This window comes from Colobus angolensis, unplaced genomic scaffold (assembly GCF_000951035.1).
Source record: "Colobus angolensis palliatus isolate OR3802 unplaced genomic scaffold, Cang.pa_1.0 Scaffold212, whole genome shotgun sequence".
In the NCBI taxonomy this organism is placed as follows: Eukaryota; Metazoa; Chordata; class Mammalia; order Primates; family Cercopithecidae; genus Colobus; species Colobus angolensis.
Window position 1 is genome coordinate 621209 of NW_012115289.1, and position 26307 is coordinate 647515.

The following is a 26307-nucleotide window of genomic DNA, read 5'->3' on the forward strand; positions in this document are numbered from 1 at the left end:
TCAAAAAGTGGGCAAAGGATATGAACAGACATTTCTCAAAAGAAGACATTCATACAGCCAACAGACACATGAAAAAATGCTCATCATCACTGGGCATCAGAGAAATGCAAATTACCTAAATGTTTAATAGAACACACCTAGCCCTGTGTGGGCATGAGAGGGAAATGGGCCCAGAAGTTGCAGAGGTTGCATTCACAAGCCATTAAGCTGTGGTCAGTTTCTCCCGAAAGCATTGTACCTCCCTTAGACAACTTCCTCTTTGGGGAGTTGCAATATCTAGAAACTTCAGAGGAAGAGGTCCAGCTGCAGGGATAGGGTTAAAAGTTATTTTCAGAGGAGCCACTTTGCATGGCAGTGGGCCATTTCCTGCTATCACTCAGGCCCAGCCTACCCGTAAGTTACAGTCTTTGGCAAGAAACAGAAGGAAACAGTGGTGGCTCTTGGAGCCACATGCTCTGTTTTTGATGGTGCTCTTTGCGCAGTGAATGCCAGCTGCTCCTCAATCAGGTATGCTGCTGCTGTTATGAGAGTGATTAGGAACAAAAGGGATGATGCAGATGTGTCAGGCTATGGGAAGTGCAAATGCATATTCTGGGGGGACTGAATGTAGAAAGATTTAGAAGTTTCGTGTTGGAAAGCAGGCTATTGAAGCAGGCAGGCGAAATGATTTTGACACCAATACCAATCAAAGGCAAGAAGTGGAAGCTCGGAAATGTACTTGTTTGGGAATAAGAAATTGATAAGACAAATATACTTTTAAAAAAGAAAGATAAGAAAGGTCATGAAATAATTGTGAAGGTCCAGCCTGTGCTGTTTCCTCTGCTACCACCTGAGTCTGTTACCATGGTCTCACTCTTGCATGAACTCAGTCATCTCCTACCTAAGCCCCTTATGTTCATCTTGCTCCTTGGAGGCTGGCCTCCACATCCTTGAAAATACAAGTCTGATTTTGCCTCTCCTCTGCCCAAACCTGCCTACAGCTTCCCAACCCATGAGGAGTGAGATCAAGTGTCTTGCCATGACTGACATGGCATTCCTGGGCTTGGCGCTGCCCTTCTCTGTCCTTATCTTGCACCACTCTTACTGTCACTCACTCCCTCCAGGTCCCTCTGTTTCCTTGCTGCTCTTTTATATGCCATCCCTCCTCAGGGCCTTTCCACCTTCATTTCTGATTAGAATGTTCTTCCCCCAGATATTCATATTACACATTTTCTCACTTCATTCTCATCTGTTCAAACAGCACTTAAAAAGAGAGATTCTGTGGCCATGCTATCTAAAATGGCACACTCACATGCACCCATGAGTTTCTCTTCACTTACCCTATCTTCTTCACAGCACGTAGCACCACCTGTCATATTCTATCAAGTTGAACCATATGAAATTGCCTTTGGGTGGATCAAGAACAGCTGAATATTGGCCATTTCATTTGGTTCAAACTAAAATGTATTTATTAATTTGTTTATTATTTGTATTTCTTCTACACTATGATTGAAACTCTGTGGGTCAAAGGTTTTGTTTTGTTTTTGGCAACACCTCCAATGTCTAAAGCACAGCAGGAACTTAGACAAGTTGTATTGAATTAATGGAAAGGAAGAAGAAAAGTCATACAACTTGTTGACAGTAAGCAGTGAACACTTATATGAAAAATGATCTCTCCCCCTTTCCTGTCTCTGTCTTGAGTGTGTGTGAGAGAAAGGAGAGAAAGGAAGCACTACAGGACTCTAGAAAAAGGTGATGGGATGGGCTTCAGAGGGAGTCCAGAAAATTAAAGGATTTATTTGGATCCATGTAAAGTTCAGTGTAATGTTTCTAGTTGTAGCTAGGGGCTATGTATGCACCTATAATTATTATATATTTTTTCCATGTGGTTTTCTGAAACTGGGACCAAGTGGGATCAAACAAGCTTTGGATAATATAATTGTGAACTGAAAAAGTTTCATAATTGGTAAATTACAAGGATTCATCTTGCCAATTGTGCTGTAAGTTGATTTTTAGTAGAGAAAATAAGTTACTTTTTACTAACAGTTCTAGAAACATGGCTAATAACCTTATTATCATCCCTGCTACAATGCTTAGAAATACTAGATAAAATAAGTAACCTCTTCCATGCATGTCTAATCTTGAAAGGAAATAAAATCATCACTATGGGTCAGAAGTGGAAAGGTTGAATTGAAAACCCCAGGGATAAACATTTGAATTGATGCTGCGGCTGCCTTTGGGAGAGTGTTATTAGTCTCACTAACCAAGGGCTTGAGATATGAAATGGAAAATTGAGGTTCTATGGGTTGGAAAAGAGATCTTCAGCACAAAGTTGTGACCTTGGAATGGAAAGGACTGAAAAAAAATTAATCATCAGCACAGAAGAGACAAGGAAGCTGTGTCTTAGAAAAAGAATGTCTCCTTCAAAGACACATCTCTATGGATTTGTACCTCATTTAGGTTTGGTAATTGAATTTGTACTACTTGTGTAATATAGAAAAATTACAACTTGAAAAATTAACTGCAGAGAGCCCAAATGACTGATCCTTCTAAAGCACCTGGCAGAATCTGTTGCAAATTTATTAGGAGAAAGATACCATTCAGCCACGTTTAACACGATTCCCCTACAGATAAATATCTTCTAAAGATTAACTCACAACCTCAAACTATAAAATATAAGAACAAAATCCCCCATGAGTGAGAGTTAGCAAACACAAAGAGCAGAATTAGAATAGGACCTAAAAATGATGGAACTATCACATAGACTATGAAGAAAGGATATTGAAAATGATAGAGATATAAATGAATTATAAATATAATAAAAAATGAGGTTTGAAAAAAAGAACAGACATTATAAAAGTGAAAACTAAAGTAATTGAAATTAATAATTTATCATAGGTTTAACAAATTAGATATAGCCGGAGAGAAAATTAGTGAACTGTAATGTAATTTGAAGAAATCAACCAGAAGGCACTGAAAAGAAAATGATAGAAGATACGAAAAAGAAGAGACATGTTGGAGAGCCTAAGATTCAATACATGTTTCATAGGCCTTCTAGAAAGAGAGCACAGGAAGAATTGGAAAGAGGCAGTATCTGACTATAATGCAATTAAATTATTAATTTAAATTAAAAGACAACAAAAAGAATCCCACATGGATTTGAAATTAAATAAACACACTTATAAACAACTCATGAGTCAAGCAAAAAAATAATGAAAATTAGAAAATATTTAAAACTGAATGTTAATATTAAATTAATGCATTAAATATTGTATGAGAAGCAACAAAAGTTATAGTTAGAAAGTTATAGCTTTAAGTGCCTATAGCAGAAAAGGAAAAAAGATATAAATTAAAAAAATTCTAATTTTTGTGGCTACATATAGTATATGTATATATTTATGGGGTACATGATGTATATAGTTATGGGGTACATTTAGGGGGTACGTATTTTGATACAGGCATGAATGTATAATCACATCAGGGTAAATGGGGTGTCTTATCACCTCAAGCATTTATTTTCTACATTACAAACAATCCAATTACACTCTTTTAGTTGTTTAAAACTGTACAGTTAAATTATTTTTGACTATAGTCACCCTGTTGGGCTAGCAAATCCTAGGTCTTACTCATTCTTTCTATTTTTTTGTGCCTCATTCACCATCCCCACTTCCTTCTTCCTCCACTACACATACCAGCCTATGGTAACCATCCTTTTACCATCTATCTCCATGAGTTCAATTGTTTTAATTTTTAGCTCCCATATGTAAGTGAAAACATGCAAAATTTGTCTTTCTGTGCCTGTCTTATTTAACTTAATACAGTGACCTCTAGTTCCATCCACACTGTTGTAAATAACAGAATCTCATTCTTTTTAATGGTTTAATAGTACTCCATTGTGTATATGTATCCCATTTTTTTAATCCATTTATCTGCTAATGGATTGCTACCAATTCCTGGCTATTTTGACTAGTGCTACAATAAACATGGGAGTGCAGATATCTCTTCGATATACTGATTTCCTTTCTTTTGGTTATATACCTAGGAGTGGGATTGCTGGATCATATGGTAGCGCTATTGTTACCAACTGTGTACAAGAGTTCCGTTTTCTTCACATCCTCACCAGCATTTGTTGTTACCTCTCTTTTGGATAAAAGCCATTTTAATGAGAGTGAGATAATACGTCACTGTAGTTTTGATTTACATTTATCAATCAATGATGTTGAGCACCTTTTCATATATGTTTTCCATTTGTATGTCTTCTTTTGAAAATTTTTTACTCAACTCTTTTACCCATTTTAAAATTACATTATTAGATTTTTTAAATAGAGTTTCTTGTGTTCCTTATATATTCTGGTTATTAATCCCTTATCAGATGGATGGTTTGCAAATATTTTCTCCCTTTCTGTAGGTTTTCTCTTTGTTTTGTTGACTGTTTCCTTTACTGTGCAGAAGCTTTTTAACTTGATGTGATCCCATTTGTCCACTTTTGTTTTGGTTGCCTGTGCTTGTGGAGCATTACTCAAGAAATTTTTGCCCAGTCCAGTGTCCTGGAGAGTTTTTCCCAAAGTTTTATTTTTGTAGTTTCATAGTTTGAGGTCTTAGATTTAAGTCTTTAATCCATTTTGGTTTTGGATATGGTGAGAGATAGGGATCCAGTTTCACTCTTTTGCATATGCATATCTAGTTTTCCTAGCATTATTTATAGAAGAAATCATCCTTTCCCTAATGTATGTTCTTGGCATTGTTGTTGAAAATAAGTTCCCTGTAGAGGTATGGATTTATTTCTGGGTTCTGTATTCTATTCCACTGATCTATGTGTCCACCTTTAATGCCAATACCATGCTGTTTTTGTTATTATAGCTCTGTAGTATAATTTGGAAGTCATGTAATGTGATTCCTCGAGTTTTGTTCCTTTTGCTTAGGATAGCTTTGGCTATTCAGGGTGTTTTGTGGTTCCATATAAATTTTAGGATTTTTTTTTTTATTTCTGTGAAGAATGTCATTGATATTTTGATAGGGAGTGCATTGTATCTGTAGATTGCTTTGGGTAGTATGGACATTTTAACAATATTGATTCTTCCAGTCCATGAACATTGGATATCTTTCCATCTTTTTGTGTCCTCTTCAATTTCTTGCATCAGTGTTTTATAGTTTTCATTGTAAAAATCTTTTTTTACAATTAACCAAAAATTTTTTGGTTAATTTCTAGGTATTTTATTTAGTTTGTAGCTATCATAAATGGTACTACTTTCTTGATTTCTTTTTCAGATTGTTCACTCTTGGCATTTATAAATGCTGCTAATTTTTGTATATTGATTTTGTATCCTGCACATTTACTGGATTTGCTTACAAGTTCTATTATTTTTTTTTGACTGTCTTCAGGTTTTCCCAAATATAAGATCATATCATCTGCAAACAAGGGTAATTTGACTCCTTCCTTTCTAATTTGGAAACAACGTGGTTTTTTTCTCTTGTCTTACTGATCCAGCTAGGACTTTCAGTACCATGCTGAGTAACAGTGGTGAAAATGGGCATCCTTATGTTCCTAGTCTTAGAGAAAAGGCTTTCAGTGTTTCATCCTTTAGTGTGATACTAGGTAAATGTCTTTTGTATATGGCTTTATTGTGTTGAGATATGTTCCTTCTATACATAGTTTTTTGAGGGTTTTTACCATGAAGGGATGTGAAATTTTATTAAATACTTTTTCAGCATCAATTGAAATGGTATTTGTTCTTCATTCTGTTGATATGATCTATCACATTGATTGATTGGCATATGTTGAACCATCCTTGCTTCCCTGGGATAAATCCTACTTGGTCATGATGAATTATCTTTTTAATGTGTTGTTGAATTTGGTTTGTTAGTATTTTGTTAAGGATTTTTGCATCAATATTCATCAGTGATGTTGGTCTGTAGTTTTCTTTTCTTGATGTGTCTTTGTCTGGTTTTGGTATCAGGGTAATACTGGCCTCATAGAATGTGTTTGGAAGTATTCTCTCCTCTATTTTTCAGAATAGTAACATTGTTATTAGCTCTTGTTTAAATGTTTGGTAGAATTAAGCACTGAAGCCATCAGGTCCCCAGCTTTTCTTTACTGAGAGACTTTTTATTATAGTTTCAATCTTGTTACTTATTATTGGTCTGTTCAGGTTTTGGATTTCTTCCTGATTCAGCCTTTGTAGGTTGTATGTGTCTAGGAATTTGTTTATTTCTTCTAGATTTTTTAATTTACTGGGATTTGGTTGCTCACAGTAGCCACTAATGATCCTTCAAATTTCTACAGTATCAGTTGTAACGTCTCCCTTTTCATCTCTATTTTATTTATTTGTGTCTTCTCTCTTTTTTCTTAATTAGTCTGGCTAAAGGTTAATCTATTTTGTCTTTTCAAAAAACAAACTTTTTTGTGTAGATCTTTTGTATTTTCTTTGTTTCAATTTCATTTATTTCTGCTCTGAACTTTATTATTTTTTCTTCCACTAGTTTTGGGTTTGGTTTGCTCTTGCTTTCCTAGTTCTTTAAGATACATCATTGGGTTTTTTATTTGAAGTTTTAATTCTTTTTTGATGTAGGCACTTAAAACTATAAGCTTCTCTTTTAGTACTACTTTGCTGTATCCCATAGGTTTTGGTATGTTGTGTTACTACTATCATTTGTTTCAAGAAATTTTACAATTTCCCTCTTATTTTCTTCACGATCCACTGATCATTCAGAAGCATATTGTTTAATTTCCATGTGTTTGTATAGTTTCCAAAATTTCTTGTTTTGATTTCTAGTTTTCTTCCATTGTGATTGGAGAGGATAGTTGAAATTATTTGTATGTTTTAAAACTTGTTTTGTGACCTAACGTGTGATCTGTCCTTGAGAATGATCCATGTGCTAAGGAAAAGAATGTGCATTCTGCAGCCATTAGATGAAATGTCCTGTAAATATCTATTGGGTTCATTTGATCTATAGTGCAGATTAAGTCTGATGTTTCTTTGCTGATTTTCTATCTGGGAGATCTGTCCTATGATGAAAGTGAGGTGTTGAAGTTCCCAGCTGTTTTTTTCTTGGAGTCTGTTTCTTTATTTCTAATAATATTTGCTTTTTATATCTGGGTGCTCCAATATTGGGTACATATCTATTTATAATTGTTATACCCTCTTCCTGAATTGATCCCTTTATCATTGTATTCTTTGCCTCTTCTTACAGTTTTTGTTTTGAAGTCTATTTTGTCTGATGTAAGTAGAGCTACTCCTGCTCTTTTTGTTTCCATTGGTGTGGAATATCTTTTTCCACGCTTTTAGTTTCAGTCTATGTGTGTTTTTATAGGTGAAGTGTGTTTGTTATAGGCAATGCATGTTTGAAGGATATTAGCATCAGATGTGCTATTCTAGGGTAAACGTTTTTTCTTTATGCCCTTTAAATATGTCATGCCATTCTCTCCTGGTCTTTAAGGTTTCACTGAAAAGTCTGCTGCTAGACATATTGGAGCTCCATTGTGTTATTTGTTTCTTTTTTCTTGCTGCTTTTAGGATTCTTTCTTTCTCCATAACTTTTGGGAGTTTGATTATTAAACACCTTGAGTTAGTCTTCTTTGGGTTAAATCTGCTTGATGTTCCATAACCTTCTTGTACTTGGATATTGATACCCTTCTCTAGGTTTGGGAAGATCTTTGTTATGATCCCTTTGAATTTTCTACCTCTGTCTCTTTCTCTGCCTCCTCTTTAAGGCCAATAACTCTAAGATCTGCCCTTTTGAGGCTATTTTCTAGATCTTGTAGTCATGCTTTATTCTTTTTTCTTTGTCTTCTCTGCGTGTGCATTTGCAAATAGCTTGTCTTCTAGCTCACTAACTTTTTCTTCTGCTTGATCAATTCTGCTATTAAGAGACTCCGGCTGGGCACTGTGGCTCATGCCTGTAATCTCAGCACTTTGAGAGGCCAAGGCGGGCAGATCACCTGAGGTCAGGAGTTCGAGACCAACCTGGCCAACATGGTGAAACCACGTCTCTACTATAAATACAAAAATTAGCCAAGTGTGGTTGCGTGTGCCTGTAATCCCAGCTACTTGGGAGGCTGAGTCAGGAGAATCGCTTGAACCCTAGAGGCAGAGGTTGTAGTGAGCCGAGATCACACCACTGTACTTCAGCCTGGGTGACAGAGTAAGGCTGCATCTGAAAAAAAAAAAAAAAGGGGGAGAGAGAGAGAGACTCTGATGCATTCTACAGTATATCAACTGCGTGTTTCAACTCCAGAATTTCTGTTTGATTCTTGTTAATTATTTCAATTTTTTTGTGAAATTTATCTGATATTATTCTGAATTCCTTCTTTGTACTATCTTGAATTTCTTTGGGTTGCCTCAAAACAGCTATTTGGAATTCTCTGTTTGAAAGGTCACATATACCTCTTTCCCCAGGTTTGGTTTCTCATGCCTTAATTAGATTGTTTGGTGAGGTCATGTTTTCCTGGATGGTCTTATGCTTGTTGGTGTTTGTCAGTGTCTGGACATTGAAGAGTTAGGTATTGTAATCTTCACAGTCTGGGACTGTTTATATCCATTCTTCTTGGGAAGACTTTTCTGGTATTCCAAAGTACTTGGGTATTATGATCTAAGCCATATCTCCATCGGGGGTACCACAAACCTAGTAATGCTGTGGTTCTTGCAGAATCAGAGGTACTGCCTTGGTAGTCTTGCATAAGATCCAGAAGAATCATCTGGATTACCAGGGAGAGATTATTGTTCTTTTCCCTTACTTTCTCCCAAACACAGAATCTCTCTCTATGTTGAGTTAACCACCTAGGGCTAGGGGTGGAGTGATACAAGCATACCTGTTGCACTAAAACTATGTTGGGTCAGACCTGAAGCCAGCATAGCACTGGGTCTTGTCCAAGGCCTGCTGTAACCACTATCTGGCAAGGCCCTAGATACCTGGCCATACTTAAGGTTGTTCACTTAAGGCCCGAGGGCTCTTCAGTCAGCTTGTGGTGAATGCAGCCAGGCCTGGGACTCATGCTTCAGGGCAGTAGACTTCCTTCTGGCTCAGGGCAGGTCCAGAAATACCATTCAAGAGTCAAGCCTTGGAACTGGGGACACCAAGAGACTGCTTGTTGCCCTACCCCACCATAGCTGAGCTGGTACCTGATTTTTGGTGCTTCTGAAGGTGCGATTTTTGCATAGATAGTTGTTACATTGTTCCTGTGGGGATGGGGGACAATCAGTGGGGCCTTCTATTTCACCATCTTGCTTCCAAAGAAGTAAATATTATTAATAATAAGATCAGCATTCAATTCAAGAACTTGAATTGAGAGTAGGCAAAGCAAACATAAAGTATAATAAAAGAAAAATGTGTGTATTAATAATATATAAAACAAAATCATAAGCTCTGAAAAGAATAATCCAAACAACCCCATCAAAAAGTGGGCAAAGGATATGAACAGGCACTTCTCCAAAGAAGACATTCATACCACCAACAGACATATGAAAAAATACTCATCATCACTCGCCATCAGAGAAATGTAAACCAAAACCACAATGAGATACCATCTCACACCAGTTAGAATGGCAATCATTAAAAAATCAGGAAACAACAGGTGCTGGAGAGGATGTGGAGAAATAGGAACACTTCTACACTGTTGGTGGGACTGTAAACTAGTTCAACCATTGTGGAAAACAGTGTGGCGATTCCTCAAGGATCTAGAACTAGAAATACCATTTGACCCAGCCATCCCATTACTGTGGATATACCCAAAGGATTATAAGTCATGCTGCTACAAAGACACATGCACATGTATGTTTATTGCGGCACTATTCACAATAGCAAAGACTTGGAATCAACCCAAATGTCCATCAGTGACAGACTGGATTAAGAAAATGTGGCACATATACACCATGGAATACTATGCAGTCATAAAAAAGGATGAGTTCGTGTCCTTTGTAGGGATATGGATGCAGTTGGAAACCATCATTCTCAGCAAACTATCACAAGAACAGAAAACCAAATACCGCATATTCTCACTCATAGGTGGGAATTGAACAATGAGATCACTTGGACACAGGAAGGGGATCATCACACGCCAGGTCCTATTGTGGGGGCAGGGGGGAGGGATAGCATTAGGAGATATACCTAATATAAATGATGAGTTAATGGGTGCAGCACACCAACATGGCACATGCATACATATGTAACAAACCTGCACGTTGTGCACATGTACCCTAGAACTTAAAGTATAATTAAAAAAAAAAAAGACTAATAAATAGACTAACATGGCATGTTTGATCAAGGAAACCACTGGAAATGTTACAGCTACTAGTATATTGGAAACAATCCCTGTATATCTGAAAGAAGAGAAGAATGACTTTGGGTTCTGTTTACATTTAATTGGTTGTTCTAGCCAGCATTATAGATAAAGGAAATAAATAAAAGGCAGAAAGAAAGAATAAAGAGAAACATAATTGTTACTAGAAAAGAGACTTCATTGAAAAACTATTAGAAAATAATACAAAAGTTCAGGGTAATTGCTAGATATAAAATAAACCACCTTTGTGTACCCCAGCAAAAAACAATTAGAAAATTCAATTTAAAAGCAGATACAATGAATACAACAAAAATTAGAAACATGTAGTAAAAAACCTAACAAAAGATTTTTAGAAATATTTACAAATAAAATAACAAAATTTTAAGACACAAAGATGATGACAAATAGAAAGATACACTATACTTAAAGCAGAATGACTTAATATCAGAAAGATTTCAATTCTTTCTGTATTAATTTATAAATTCTAATAAGAGCTCACACAAGGGTGTTTTTGTTGGTTGTTTTGAGGAACTTGACAATCTGATCAATCTGAATCCAAAATGTATACAAAGAGCTAAGCGTCAGTCATAACCAACACAATTTTGAAGTAGTTGGGAAGATTAGCCCTACCACATGTCAAGAGCTACTGTGAAAGTATAGTGATTAAGACATTGGGATATTGGAGCAGCAATAAATAAATATACCAGGTTCAGAAATAGACTCATGTATGCCTAAGGATGTATTACAAATCAGTGCGGTAAGGATACAATAAATGATGCTAGGAGATATAATTATACACATGGGGAAATAATAAGATCCCTTTCTCACAACATATAGTAATTAAATCCCATGTGGAATGTAGGTGTAAAGGTGAAAAGAAGAGTAAAGATTTTATATTTTTTAGAAGAAAATATATGAAATATCTTTGTGGCCATTGGGCAGGGAAGGATTTCTTAAGACTAAAACCCATGTATGCCTAGTGTTCCATTATTGGAATGCTAAGCTATGAGAGTTATTTGTTATCCTACTGCTCAAGATCATCGCCAAGGCCTGATTGCAAAACTTCCAAAAAAAATTGCAAACTCAGGCATAAATGGGTTGAAAGACAAACTATAAAGAAAAATAATCATAGGTTGAATATATTAAAATGAACATTTTTGTATAGCAAATTACACCAACATTTTTAAAAAGCTTCAGACTAGGAGATATTTATAGTATATACAACCAACAAAAATTAATATGCATTTTGTATGAAGGGGTCTTACAAATAAATACTAAAAAATTCAATCCAATGGAAAAATAGGTGAAAGATATAAACAAACAATTGACAGAAGAAATAAAAATGGACAAATATTTTCCTTAACTCATTAATAATCAAGTAAATGCAAATTTAGAAAATGAAAATTTTATTTCATACCCACCGTTTTAATAATTAAGGTGTGAAAGTGCCAAATTTGGGAATTACGTAGAGGAATAAATTGGTAAAACCAATTGGGAAAGTAGTTTGACTTTACTGAGTAAATTTAAAAATTTGCATATCTTGAAGGAGGAATTCCACTTCTAGGCATATATCTAGAAACATGATTAGATGTGTTTGCCAGGGGACATGCACAAAGATGTTTATTCTGGCATTATTTTGAAATAGCATGATACTCAAAAATAAAACCCTGTGTTTCTATAAACAGAAGAAAGTACAAATAAAAAGTGGGATGTTTGTGCAGTGGACTACAGCACAGTAGATGAAATGTATAAATTCCATGAGATACATTAATAAGTAATGTTAATAAATTTAATAAACAACATAATAACATAAATTTAAGCAAAAACAGAAACAACTTGCAGAAGGATTAATATTATACAATACCATTTTTAGGAAGTTTTAGAACATTCAAAACAATATTTTATATTTTTAAAGAATACATCCATAGGCAGTAAAATAATTAAAAGAGAGTGGAAATCCTAAACACCAATTGTAGGATTTTTCTGTGAAGGGAGGTAGGGAAGGAGGCAAATGGGCTCAGAGAGGGGAGGATACACTGGGCTTTCAAATCTAACTGAATTGTTTGTTTTTTTCCCAACATTTTATTTGATAATAATTAAAGATTCATAGGAAGTTGTAAAAATTGTACAGATATGTCTTATGTACCCTTCACCCAGTTTCCCCCAATGATTACACCTTTCATTACTCTAGTTATTATAGTCATGAATTTGACATTGATCTCATGTGTTTGTGTAGCTCTGTCATTTTGTTACATGTGTAGATTTGTGTAATCACCACTTCAATCAAGATTCAGAAAAGCCCCAATCACTACAAAGATCTCCCTTGTGCTATGCTTTTATAGTCACCGCCACACCCCTTTGCCACCATACCTAATCCCTGGTAACCACCTAATATGATTTCCATCTCTATAAAATATTGTCTTTTTGAAACTGTTATATAAATTAAACCATATAGTGTGACTTTTTGAAATTGGCTTTTTTTCTACCCTGCACACTGTCTTTGATCCTTGAGATCCTCCAAGCTGTTTTGTGAATCTGCAATCCATTCCTTTTTATTGCTGAGTAGTATTCCATGATATGGATGTAGCAGTTCTTAAACTATTCACCTTTTGTGGGGCATTTTAGTCTTTTCAATTTTTGGCTACTACAAACAACTGCGTATAAGTTTTGCTGCAATCATAATTCTTTTTCTCTTGGATAAATGCTTCAGAGTGAATTATGACATCATATGGTAAATGCATATTTAGTTTTTACAGAAAGTTAAAACTATTTTCCAGAGTTTTCAAACTATTTTCCAGAGCTGCTGTACCATTTTATAGTACGGCCATATGTCGTTGTTCACTTCATGACATGTGAGAGATCCAATTATTTCCATCTTTGTAAGCATTTGGTATTGTCACTGTTTTTTATTTTAGCAGTTTAAAGAGGTGTGTAGTGGTGTCTTATCATAGTCTTAATTTGCATTTCTCTGATGGATAATGTACTGGTTTTCTACTGATGCTGTGACAAATAACTGTAAACTTAGTGGCTTAAAACAACATAAACTTACTATTTTACAGTTCTGTAGGTCAGAAGTCTAACACAATTTTCACCAGACTGAAATCAAAGTGTTGGCATTCCTTTCTGCAGGTTGTAAGGGAGAATTCATTTCCTTGTCTTGTCTAACTCCTAGGCTCTACTCATATTCTTTGGCTCATGGCTCCCCTTCCTCTGTCTTCAGCATTTGTGGTTTCAGTCCTCACATCACATCATTCTTATCTCTTCTGCCTGGGTCTTCCACTTTTCAGAACCCCTGTGATTAAAGTAGCCCCAACCAAATAATCTGAAATAATGACTGTATTTTAAGGTCAGCTAATTGGCAATCTTAATTCCAACTGCAACCACAGCCCCCTTTGCCATGCCAGAATAACTGGTTCTAAGGATTAGGTGTAGACATTTTTAGGGAGCCATTGTTCTGCCTATCATAGGGAGATATGTTGAGCATCTTTTCATGAGCTTATTTGCCATCCATATGTCTTATTCCATGAAATGACTATGTCTTTTGGCCATTTTCAAATTGGATTGTTTGTTTTATTAGTATTGAGTTTTGAGGGTTTAAATTTTTTTGTTGTTGTTGTAGATATAAGTCCTCTGTATAGTATTTGGTTTACAAATATTTTTTCTCAGTCCATAGCTTATCTTTTCAATCCCTTAGCAGGACCATTCACAAAACAAAAGTTTTTCATTTTGAAGAAGTCAAATTTACAGATTTTTAAAAGTAAATTATGCTTTTGTTGTCATTCTTTATAAATACTCATCACCAAGCACTAAGTCCTAAAATTTTTCTCCTATCTTCTAGAAGTTTTATAGTTTTACATTTAATTCTACCACCCATTTTGAGTAATTTTTGTATAAATGGTGAGGTGTATGTTGAGGTTTATTTTATCTATTTTATTTGTCTGTGAATATCTGTATGCATTGCTCCAGCACCACTTGCTGAAAAGACTATCCTTTCTCTACAGAACTGCTTTTCCACTGATGTCAAAAATAAATTGGCTGTATTTGTGTGGGGATGAATTGTTTCATCCCTTAACAAAAGGAGGAAATATAATAAACTACTAAAGTCTAATAAGATTAAGGGCATAGTCATGTGTTATTTTTTATATTTTTCTGTTATAGTGAAATATTTTAAAATCAATAACATAATAGGGAGGCATTTGTACCCTCAAACTCTGAAAATATTAGGAAAGTGGGTAATGCTATAGTGAGATGGGAATCACAGTGGATTGGAGACTAATAGCTTTATGATATTGATAAAGTTACTGGCCTCTCTGGGCTTCAGTTTTATTGTTTATTTTTTTGTAAACTGAGAGGGCTGAACTAGATGGCCCCTGGAGTCTTTTGACATTTGCATGCTCAAATACTATGTGATGACTCCTCATTGTTGAGTTTAGAGTAAGAGATGAGGAGTGGGATCTAGGCTGTCATTCTAGGTTACAGCCTAAAGATGAGAGACTGTTTATATTTCCAGGTGGAGGCTCCCTAATTAACTACAGGTTCATAGTGGTTGAGGGCAAGCCTTCTTTTTCAAACTACTTTGGGAGGTTTTATTATACCTGTAAAAATCATTATGCTATAGAAGGTATCATTGTAGTTTCTTATAAATACCTCACACACTTCTTCTGGATTTCATAATGGGGTCACTATATGATACTTCTTGGGATCTGATTTACAATTTATAAACAAGTCTGAAATATAAATAAGAAAATACAATATATAAGAGTCCTAGGGGTTTAGTCAGCAGAATTCCAAATAGGAGTTTAACCCTCTAAGGAGCATTTACAGTCTTCTTAGAAATAAACACATTATAAATTGATTATGAGAAAATATTTATCATACACATTTTAATTAATAACTTAGCTGTTATATTTTAATTAGAAGAAAGTTTCTGATTTTCTTTATGGCTTTGACTTTAAGCCTGTTGTCTAGAACACAGTTTATATTTTCTGGTTTTGTCATGACAAAAGGCCTTTTGAGAAGGGCTAGAGCAAGAAATTAGCAACAGGATATCGATTTTGTCTTCTTTGTTTACTTCTTCTGGCTAGTAGCAGAATTATTTTCTATCAGAAATTTTGGCATCAATAAAATAATAAAAGATTACAAATTTCATCATATGCCAACAAATTTGATAACTTACATGAAATGTACAAATTTCTGGAAAGACGGAAACTACCAAAAATGACCCAATAAGAAATAAAAATTCCAAATAGACCTACAACAAGTAAACAGATTGAATTGCTAATTTTAAAACTCCCCACAGAGAAAGTCCCAGGCCCAAATGGATTTACTCATGCATTCTAACAAAAGTTTAAAGAAGAATTACTACAAGTTCCTTCCAGAAACAGAGAAATTGGAATTTTCATTCATTGTCGGTGATAATATGAAATGACGCAGTCTCTTTGGAAAGCTGTTTGGCAGTTTCTGAAAACATTAATTCTAGAGCTGCATATGACCCAGCAGTTTTTGTACTCCCTAGTATATATCCAAGAGAAATACCATATATCTACAAGAAAACTTTTACCTGAATGATCATAGTAGCATTATTTATAATAGCAGAAAATAGAAAAAACCAAAATGCCTATCAACAAGTGAAGTGATAATCAAAATATTATATATCCATCCAGTCAGGTATTACTGAGAAATAAAAAGAAATAAAGTACTGATGTATGCTAAAACATGGATGAACCTTGAAAATATTATGCTTAGTGAAGGAAGCAAGTCACAAAACACTACTTCTTGTATGACTCAATTTATATGAAGTGTCCAGAATAGACAAATCTGTGAAAGTTGATTAGTGTCTTCCGACAGCTGGGAAGTTTGGGACAAGAGGGAGTGATTGTTAATGGACCTGTGGTTGAAATGTTATGGAATTGATTGCGTTGATGGTTGCATAACTTTGAATATTGTAGAAACGACTGAATTGTACACTTCAAATGGTATGTGAATTATATCTCAGGAAAATTGTTTTATAAAAGTAATGTGAATATGTATGTTGAGATAGCATGGTATGTAGAATTTATGCAGGGGAGTGGTTAAGATCATCAACTTGGGCCAGGGTACCTAAGATCAGTTTCACCATAACAGTTGTGGGATCTCACAGCTTTCTTAGTTTCTCTATATCTCAGTTTCCTCACCTTTAAGCATAATAATAGTGTCTTTATCATGGTGTTGTCATTAATATTAAATGAGCTAATAATTTGAAAAGCATTTAGAACAATATGTGGCACAACATAAGCACTATATAAGTGTTTGAGAAATAAATAAATGTAGGAAGACTACAATACTTGTTTCTTGGAAAATTACCTTTTATTTCAAGTTTGGTCTTCCTATTCTATTATGTTAAAATTACCCTTTGTTAAAAAAAAGGAAATGTTAGTTACAGTAGATGGCAGTTATTTTGTAATGTCTTTAATTTGCTAAAGGAACAGTTGGCACTTCTATATTGATCTCAAAGTAATTTTTAAAATATATTTTGAAATTGTACTTTTCCATGAAATCTTAAATTAGAGAACCACCATTCTAGAACTATGTCTTTGTTCAGTGGCCTTTGGAACCATATGGCTCAAAAAATTAATAACCATTAAAGTTTTAACATTAGAAGAGTATTACAGATACTCAGCTGCCTAGAAACATACTTATCATATAGGAGATGTTAATGAATGTGCATTGGAATGAATGACAAGAATGGATCATAAGTGCATGACTTGCTCTGTGTGTGTGTGTGTGTGTGTGTGTGTGTGTGAGACAATGTCTTGTTTCTACTGATCTCCTAAAGTCTATATAGTTACATCTGATATGCTTGAGTTTAGTTTGCATGTTTCTGCTAACCTTATTCCCGAATGAGATTTCACTTTGAGGTATTTCTATGGATTCTAATCTTTCAGCTGAGTTTTAGAAATCCTATCCTCCAAGTATTAAGAGATAATTGGAATTATTTAATACCCCTCCCCAATTTTTCTGTCATGTTTTCTATTAGTAGTATGGCTCCTGCTGTGTTTGCATGTGTTCACTATTTTGATTTCCAGTTTCTGTTACATTTTTATGTTTCTTCCTAGTTTCTGCAGACTATTTAAATAATTTTATTTGGTCTGTCTCACCCTCTGTGTTGGCACTTTTAATTTCTTTAAGAGAAACTTGAAAATATTTTAGCTCCATAGAGCATGTTTCAGTTTACCTTTTGTATTCCATAGCCTGGATATAAGGCTTCTTTATGTTTTGTTAACAGTTAGAACCACACTGACTGCTATGAAAATGCTTAGTAATAATTATACTTCCTGGATCCTTGCGAAATAACCTGCTTAACTCAATTTAGTATACAAGTTCTTGAGAAATATCTATAGCTTTTTTCATCAGTGTAGGACAGTAGCTCAGTGCATAGACTCTGAGGCACTGTCACATCTTTCTTGATGTCTCAAAAATATACCATTGATTTTGCTTCCCAAGTCTAGATTTACTAACATGTGAGACTGATACTGCAATGCCAGGAGAATTATTACTGATCATAATCCAAAAAGAACTGACCAGAGAATTAAAGCATTTGAAGTTGCAAGAAAGTAGGATTATTCCTTAACTCGAAAGGTTTAGTATAACCTGTAAGCATCTAAATTATTGTCTTAAGAGAACAGAACCATAATGATAACCACAGTATAGCTTAATATCTGCTGCTGTTTTAAAGCATTTTCCACAGTATTTCACTGTGTCTTAATGTTACTAAACTTTATATTGCAATTGCTTAGGACTGCTTTAATTGAAGCAATTTAAATTTACATATCCTACTGAGCCACTTTGTGTGTGAAGCACTAAAATGTGATAGTGGTTCTTTTTTATAGATTACAAACTTACAAACAGTTGGTTGTAGATCCTATCTGTGAAAAAAAAAAGCCTTGAACAAGGCTAATGAGAATGATTAGAGGGAATTTATTAAACAATTGACTAAGGCCGTCCCCCTCCCTCTATAATATGTCAGCTCATAGCGGGATGTCTCCAATATTTATTGTCTGTTTAACTCATTTTTGGCATACAACTATTATGCAACTGTTTCAAATATTAATAGCTCCTTTCCACAGCTAAACTGTGATCTTGATTTTATACCAGCCCTAATAGTGCAAAGGACAGAACTGACAACATCTTAGGAGCTCAATACGAAGAATTTCAGGTCATTGTCTTGAGAAGTCATGTTTAGTTACATAGCAGGGAATGGTTATATAGGATTACAACTGTCTTATTTGAATAATTTACTGCGACCCTTTGAATGTGTATTTTTTTCATACAATTTTCTATTACTTTGTCTCTTTGACATGTTCCCATGTATCGTTCGAGGCATGGATTTTTATTGGACATACTGGTTGCAAGTGATGATAATCCAACTTAAATGGATGCTATCATTGAAAATTCTAGGGTTAGGTCTGGATCCCAGGCTTCAAAAATATCATTAAGACCATTGTTTCCATTGCACAACTCAGTTTTTCTCTGTATCAGCTTCATTCAAGCAGACTCTACTCCTACAACCCTGTCATCAACATAAATAATTTGCCACAAAGTTTATATCTTACTGTTTCAGCAACCTCAATAGAACAATAACTTCTCTATTCATTTTAATAAAAGTCTCAGGATTGCATCTCACTAGACTAATGCAGGTCATATGACCCCAGTTGAACTAATCACTATAGCTAGGAGAGTGTCATGCACCAAGACTGCCTGTAATGGGAGATGAGAAGTGTGGATTCACCAAGGAAGATCATGGTGTCATTATCAGAAAAAGGAAGAATGAATCTGTTCTCTCTACCCCACAAAAATACATAGTTTTAATTTCTTTCTACTTTATGAAGTATTCCCAATTATATTTCTTTTTCTTTTATGTGTGAGCATACATTTTCTTTCCTCTGTAACAAACTTCGACCTTTAACATCCCCCAGGTCATCACTGCATTCTCCATGTAAACAGGTAGGAATAATGAGAGATCAGTGAAAAGAGCAAACTTTAACCCCTGTTCCTGCCACAACTAAGGGTTTCAAATGACATCTTTCAGAGTTTATGCCAAAGCCTACCTACTTCTGATGGATGATGTTTAACTTTCCATTGCATTCCAAGCTCCACTTCACTTTAGACTGCCAAATGATTTTAGAAAACTCCTCAATGAAGATTGTGTAAGCGTGGTAGTGGTTGAGACCTTTACTTATGTCATCATACTCATTCAGTCCTGCATTTTTCTCTATCATTGACTCCAAGTTCTCTTTAACCAAATATCATTATGTCAAATATCATGGAATACTTTTGTAATATTGAAAGAAGGCCCAACTTCTGCTTTCCTAAAAGTGTTATATCAACCTCAATTGAAATCAGTAGTCCACAGATGTTTTTGCCTAAACAAGAATGAATTACATTGGTGGGGAAAGTCTCTCTTCTAGTGGCAGAGAAAGAATCTAGAATAATTCACTCAGTTGGGATATGGGTGGTTTGCAAGGAATGAAAAATACAAACTAGAATAAGTTTCCACTTTGCAAAGGACATCACATTTACCCATTTTTTTTCTAGGTAGCAGCGTTCAAGAATGGGGACTTGTTTTTTCTTCAGAACCTCTAGTCTAGTAATTTTATTGAATGATTTCTTCAAAAACTCCTCTATTTCAAAATAATTAAAAACTCATTTGAAAAGCAATAAAGCCATCCAGATGGTTTTTTAAGAGTTTCTAGCTTCACATTTTAGTTTCTCACTTTAAAATCATTGTGTTTTTTAAAATTAAATTTGAGCCTTTCATAATTTATTGCTCATTGAAAACAAAATCAACAATAAGCATAAAATCCCACTTGTAATCCAGCACAGCCTCCCAGATACTTGTTGCCCTATTTTGATGTGTCCTTTCTTTTGAAGAGCTTGGGTGTTATGTGGTCAGCACTATCCAAACAGTTAACTTAATTGAGTGAAAATGCCCCTTCAGCAGAAATAGTTTCTTCTGCAAGGAGGCTAAACTGCCAATATAATGAAGAAGAGTTATGTAAGACTATTTTTTATCCAAACTGATTGGGCTGAATTCCAGATTTCTCTAATGAAACCTTGCTGAATAACTGCTATGCTTGCAGCTGTGGAAGTATTCAAAATCAAGTGCTGATTCTTGCCAGTTGATCTACTGCTTTGAAACTACAGTTCTAAAAGCTAAACCCAAGTGATTGTTCAAAGAAATTGATTGTACAGGAATTTACTTTTGATGATAGTAAGGGGCCAGAATCTAGGACGTGAGTATGTCAGTTATTATGACTGTTGTTGAAGGAGATCTGTCTGATAGCTTGAATTTTTCCATTGGCGTTTGGCAAATAATGCCATCCTTCAGAACTCAGGAGACCATTTACAAATTAAGGATGATGACACTTGTATCTTCCTAGCTTCTCTGAAATATTAGAACTTTAGTTCAAGATCTAAATATTTTTCTTTTATTCTTTAGAGTAAAATAATGTTATTTTAGCAATTTTTAAGAATATTGCGATCAAGTATCTTAGGCTAATCTCAGGATAAAACATTGTGACTGACACAAACAATGCTTTATAAGAAAAGTAGATATGTTAACCTTGTGAGAGGAATGACTAGATCTTGTGGTTGTCATTTTTAAATGCAAATAATACATCATAAGCTGAAAACATAATACTGGCTAAAGATTGCTCTTAAAAGAGGACCAAAGTTCTGAAGTGAATATATTGAAGTGCCAGGATGTTTATTTTGTATGAATGGTGAGCCATGCATACTTCTACTACTAAATTATAGTCTTACAGTGTCTCAAAATTTTTAGCTTTCCAATTTTTGGCTTCTTATTATATGCAGATAAAAGAGAATATTGATATTTAAAAATCTAGATGTATCAGCAGACTTACATTGAAATTCTTTTAAATTGATCCCTAATTATTCTTAGTTCTCTGCTATTACCTTATATATTGTTGCATAACAAATGCCCTGAAATTTAATGGCTTAAAACCATAGCCATTCTCACTGTTTCTCATGATTCTTTAATCTGATGTGGGCCCAGCTGGGTAGTTTTGTGGCGGGCAGTCACTCGCGGCTGTATTTAGCGGGCAGGTTTGCAGTGAGTTGGAGCTAGGCTCAGTTGGGATGCTGGGATGACTTCTCACTCTCTGTGTAGTTTCTGGGCCTCTCTCTCTTTTCACATAGTGTTTCCATGTGGCTTTTTGTTTGTTTGTTTGTTTTTGTAGCTTAGCTTCTTACACAGCAGCTCAGGGTACCCAAAAGTACAAAAGTACAATTTTCCAGGCCTTCTTAATCCTTGGACCCAGAATTGGCACAGCTCACTTTTGCAGCATTCTATTGGTTAAAGCAAGTCACAGGGCCAACCCAGATTCAAGGGGAGAGGAGGATACAAGGATGTGAATGCTGGGAAGCCCAGCTCATTGGGGGGCACTCAAGTAATCATCTCCTGCATGATCATTTGTTGATTCATTCAAATGACATGCAATATTTCTCTGTTCATTATGAGAAATACTAGTTACCCATGTACTCTTTTGTCTCATGGATAGATGGATTTAGTTAGACCTAGTTCCTATTAGTAGGGCTTTGCATAGCCTTTGTTAATCTCTGCAAAATGTCTTCTATCAATTACAGTAAGGCAGACATGACCTTGATTTGTAGAGGTGACAGTTTATGAGGAGAGGCAGATATGATCAAATAACTAAACAAATATATGTGTTAATGTATGTGTGTTTATAGTTATAAACTATGTTATAAATGGTAGAGGGAAAGTATAGGTTCCACGAAAGTACATGAATATTAGGAAAGGGAAGTCAGGATAATATTCCCTGAGGAAGAGATGTGTGTTTGAATTATTTAAAGGGCAAGGAGAGTAGAGTAGAATAGTGAAATGATGGGCAATGGGAGAGATGCACTCCAGGAGGTGACCTTGAGGTGGGAGAAAACATGACATTGAGGGGAGAAGGGTGTTTGAGGAAATGAATGTAGAAAATGTGATTATAATGCTGAAAGTTAGGGCAAAAGTGATGTGACGTGTGACTGCAATGAAAAAACGGTAGCCAGAGCATGTAGGGACTTACTGGCTATGATAAGAATTTGTAAGAGCAATAGAATACCACTGAAATATTTAATAGATCAGCTGAAGATCATGGCAAATAACAAGACTGACCATTTGTAAAAATAAATCTAGCTTCTGTGTGGAGAACCAATTTAAGAGGCCAAGAGTGAATGTGCAAAGACTAATTAGGAGGTTTTTACAAAAGTAAAACCCTTGTTTCCTTTCCTTTCCTTTTCCTTTTCCTTCTTTCCTTCCTTCCTTCCTTCCTTCCTTCCTTCCTTCCTTCCTTCCTTCCTTCTTTCTTTCCTTCCTTCCCTCTCTCCCTCCCTTCTTCCTTCCCTCCCTCCCTCCCTGTCATATCCTGAGATAGTATGACACCAGTTGAATAGGGGTGATGCTATAACACAGCATGATGTGGTATTTTGGGCCAGGAAAGTCTAAGTTAACTTCACTGAGTTTCTTATGATCCCTAGAGTGGCTTGGGAAAACCTTGCTCTTTCCCTCCCCCCCCAGATTAAAAATGGCCACAAATTCTTTCTACCTCCCATAAAGGGACAGAGTCTAATTCCTCTCCCCTTGACTGTGGGCTGGCCTGGTGGCTTAACTGACTAATAGAATGCAGCCTAAGTGAGCATCTGTGACTTCCAAGGCTAGATAACAAGAAGTTTTGTAGCTTTCACTTAGATTTCTTAGACTGCTCACCCCAAAGAAAGACAGCTGTCACATAACAAGTCTGACCATGCTGCTGGAGAGCCTACCTGGGAAGGTGCTGAGACTGCCTGTAGAGGAGAGGGAGGATCTCAGTTAAGCCCTGTCTTCCATCCATCTCACCAAGATGACTGGCATGTGAATGAAGCCATCTTGGATTTCCAAAGCAGTTCAGCCACATTGAAACACCACCAAGTGATCCAAAGGGAAGCAGAATCACATAACCCAGTTCTTAAAAATATGACCCACGGGGCGTGGACATTATAAAAACAATTATTGTTGTGGTCATTAAGTTTTGGATGGTTTGCTTCCCCACAATAGATAACCAGGTCATAGCTCTTCATGTGCTCTTAGAGGGCTGCGATAGACAGAGTTGTCTAACTTCAACCTCAAGAAGTCTTTTGGTCAGAGAAGAATTCACAAGGTGATCCCCAGGGAACAATGCTATTGATTATATTTTGTAATTATGCAATATCTACCTTAAAATGACCTCAGAGGGGCCTCTTTTTTTAAGTGGGAACAGGAAAACTCATTCATTTGCTCATCAGCAGTGGGCATTAGCATGGACAAATATTGACAGAGAAGGAAACAATACTGCCATGATTGGTATCATTGGAGTTGTACAACACTGCAGCCTTGCTAGCCACTCACTTACTCTCTAAGTCTTAGACACTACCCAGGAAAAAGAGGGGATGGTGAGGAACCTTCATTTCAGTGGGGATATCCTCATATGGCAGAAGAACCTGTGATTTGTCTGAAGAGTATCATCTTGAACTAAGTTGTTTATTTGCCAGTAGGAAAAAATGGAGTTTGAGGTAAGAATTAAGGATAGTAATAGAAAAATGAAACAGTTATTTTTTAGCACAATTGAGTTTAGAGCTTGTGAGATCAATATCTACCATATTAATTAAATACATGAAATATAGCCAGTAAGCCAATTAGAAAATCCCCATTATCTGAGTGGCTCATCTCTTCCTGTGTCCGTTTATTCTTTTACAGTGGGAATGGTTTTTCGGTTGTGATCAGAACTCTTGTGTCTGCTCCAGTATGTACTCATGCTAGGAGGATAAATTAGTCATCAGGCCATTCAGTCATCAGAAGGTCTGAACAAAGGCAACAGGAGAAGCTCTGTCATGTGGGTCATCATGAGCCTGATGAACCACTTCTGCCTTACAATAGAGAATAGCTCTTTGGTGCTTAGAATTCTTATGCTGTCCCATGCCCTCATTCAGTATTGTTCTCTTCCATACATGCTGAATAAATTATAGCAGATTCTGGCTTCCTGGTTACCATTTATTTCCTTCTAATGTGACCATTCCACAAGTAATGACAAACTTAATCGATAGATATGTTTACACTGTTAATTAGGTATACTCAAAGCTTGTTTATAATATGGTGTCTTCCAAGGATCTCCTCAGAGATCAGATTTCATTTATTATATGTTGATTTTCCTAATTTAACTCAGAGTCCTGAGTACCTCACTGTTGCCTGTATATACTGTCTAAGGGTCACTCTATTCCCACCCTGTCCTGCAAGATGTTCAGTGCAGTGCCAACCGCACTTAACAAGAAAGATCCCAGTAAATAAGAAAGGGGGAGCATTTATATATTTTTGCTTAGGAAATGAAAAGAAGGAAAACTTTTAACATCTCATTATAAATATCTACCACCAAGTAATTGAGTTATAGCTTATATTGTGCAATTTACAATTCATGTCTTTAAAAGAGCTCAGAGTTACCTCTATTTGTAAGTTTTGACAGGAAAAACCTGTTCATTTCTTCATCAAACATTTATTAATCCCTACTTAGTACCAAGTTCCATGGTAAATGCTTATTAACAGTCCTGTGAAAGGAATATTAAAAAATACATAAACCACAAGGCACACAATAAGCATATTAAACGTTTACTGTTATTAGTCATCAGAGAGATATAAATTTAAACCTCATTGAGATACCACTATACATTTATGAGAATGGCTAAAATGAAAAAGACTAACTATACCATGTATTAGCAATTATAACTCTAGAAATGAAAATGGCAAAACCAACTTGGAAAACTTTCAGTATCCCTTAAAGAGATGAATGTACATCTACCCTATGATCTAGAAATTCTATTCCTAAATTATATTAGTTATCTGGACAACAAAATACCACATGTTAATGGCTTATAACAAGAATAAACACATATCATTTCAATTTCTGGGGAATCAGTAATTCAGGTGAGGGTTTAGCTAGGTGGTTTGGACTCAAGAGTCTCTCATGAGATTTCAAGTAATATGTTGGCCAGGTCTGCAGTTCCCTGAAAGATTGACTGGGGCTGGAGGCTCTGCTTCCAATTCAAGTTACTCACATGACTAACAAATTGAGGATGACAGTTGGCCAGAGACCTCAGTTCCTTGCCGTGTGGATCCCATATATTGCTGCTTGAGTGTCCTCCTGGAAGCTGGCGTGCCCTGGAGTGAATGATTCAATAGAGAGCAAGGTGGCAGCTTTTATGACCTCACTTCAAAAGTCATACTCCATAGTTTTGTGAAATATCCTATTAATTTCATAAATTAGCTCTATTGAGTGTATGATGTATGTATGTGTGTGGGGAGAAGGGTGCAGCTATGCAAGAGCATTGAGATAAGGAAGCAACGACTAGTGCATGCTGTTTTTGGAGTCTGGCTACCACATAGGTATTTACCCCAGGGAAATGGAATGAAAATCCTTCAAAACCTTGTACAAGAATGTTCATAGCAGCTTTATTTATGATAACCAAACTGGGAAACAGCCCGGATGTTCACAGGAGTCTGGATAAACAAACTGTAGTATATTCACACATTGGAAATATCTCAGTGATAAAAAAGAACTAATGAATGCAAAAATATTAATAAATTTCAAAAATATTCTGAGTGAAAGAAGAAAAAGATAGTACATACCATATTATTCGACTTATATGCAATCCTAGAATACGCAGAACTCTAGGTGATACAAATCCTATGTGTCATTGCTTCTCACAGGGATGGTAGGCAGATTGGGAGTGGGTAAAAGGAAACTTTTGGGGTAATGGAAATAGTTCATCAAATTTATCAAAATCAACTCAACAGTACACTTATGTTCTGAAGATTTTATGTAAATTATACCTTAATAAAAAATGCAAGGCATAATCCAAGGAACATGAAAGACAAACAAGCCATGTGTTATAATTGATAAGAGAGAAATTAATACAGAGGGGAAAATATTAAAGGGAGAAACTTAGTTACATATATTTTTCAAATAAGAAAAACACATGGTAAT

General features: G+C 35.5%; 1 protein-coding gene across 2 annotated transcripts in view; it reads left to right on the top strand.

Annotated features, from left to right (window-relative positions):
* PDE4D (phosphodiesterase 4D, cAMP-specific) overlaps positions 1-26307 on the top strand; it is a 1579839-nt gene that overhangs the window by 291672 nt on the left and 1261860 nt on the right. The window lies entirely within an intron of this gene.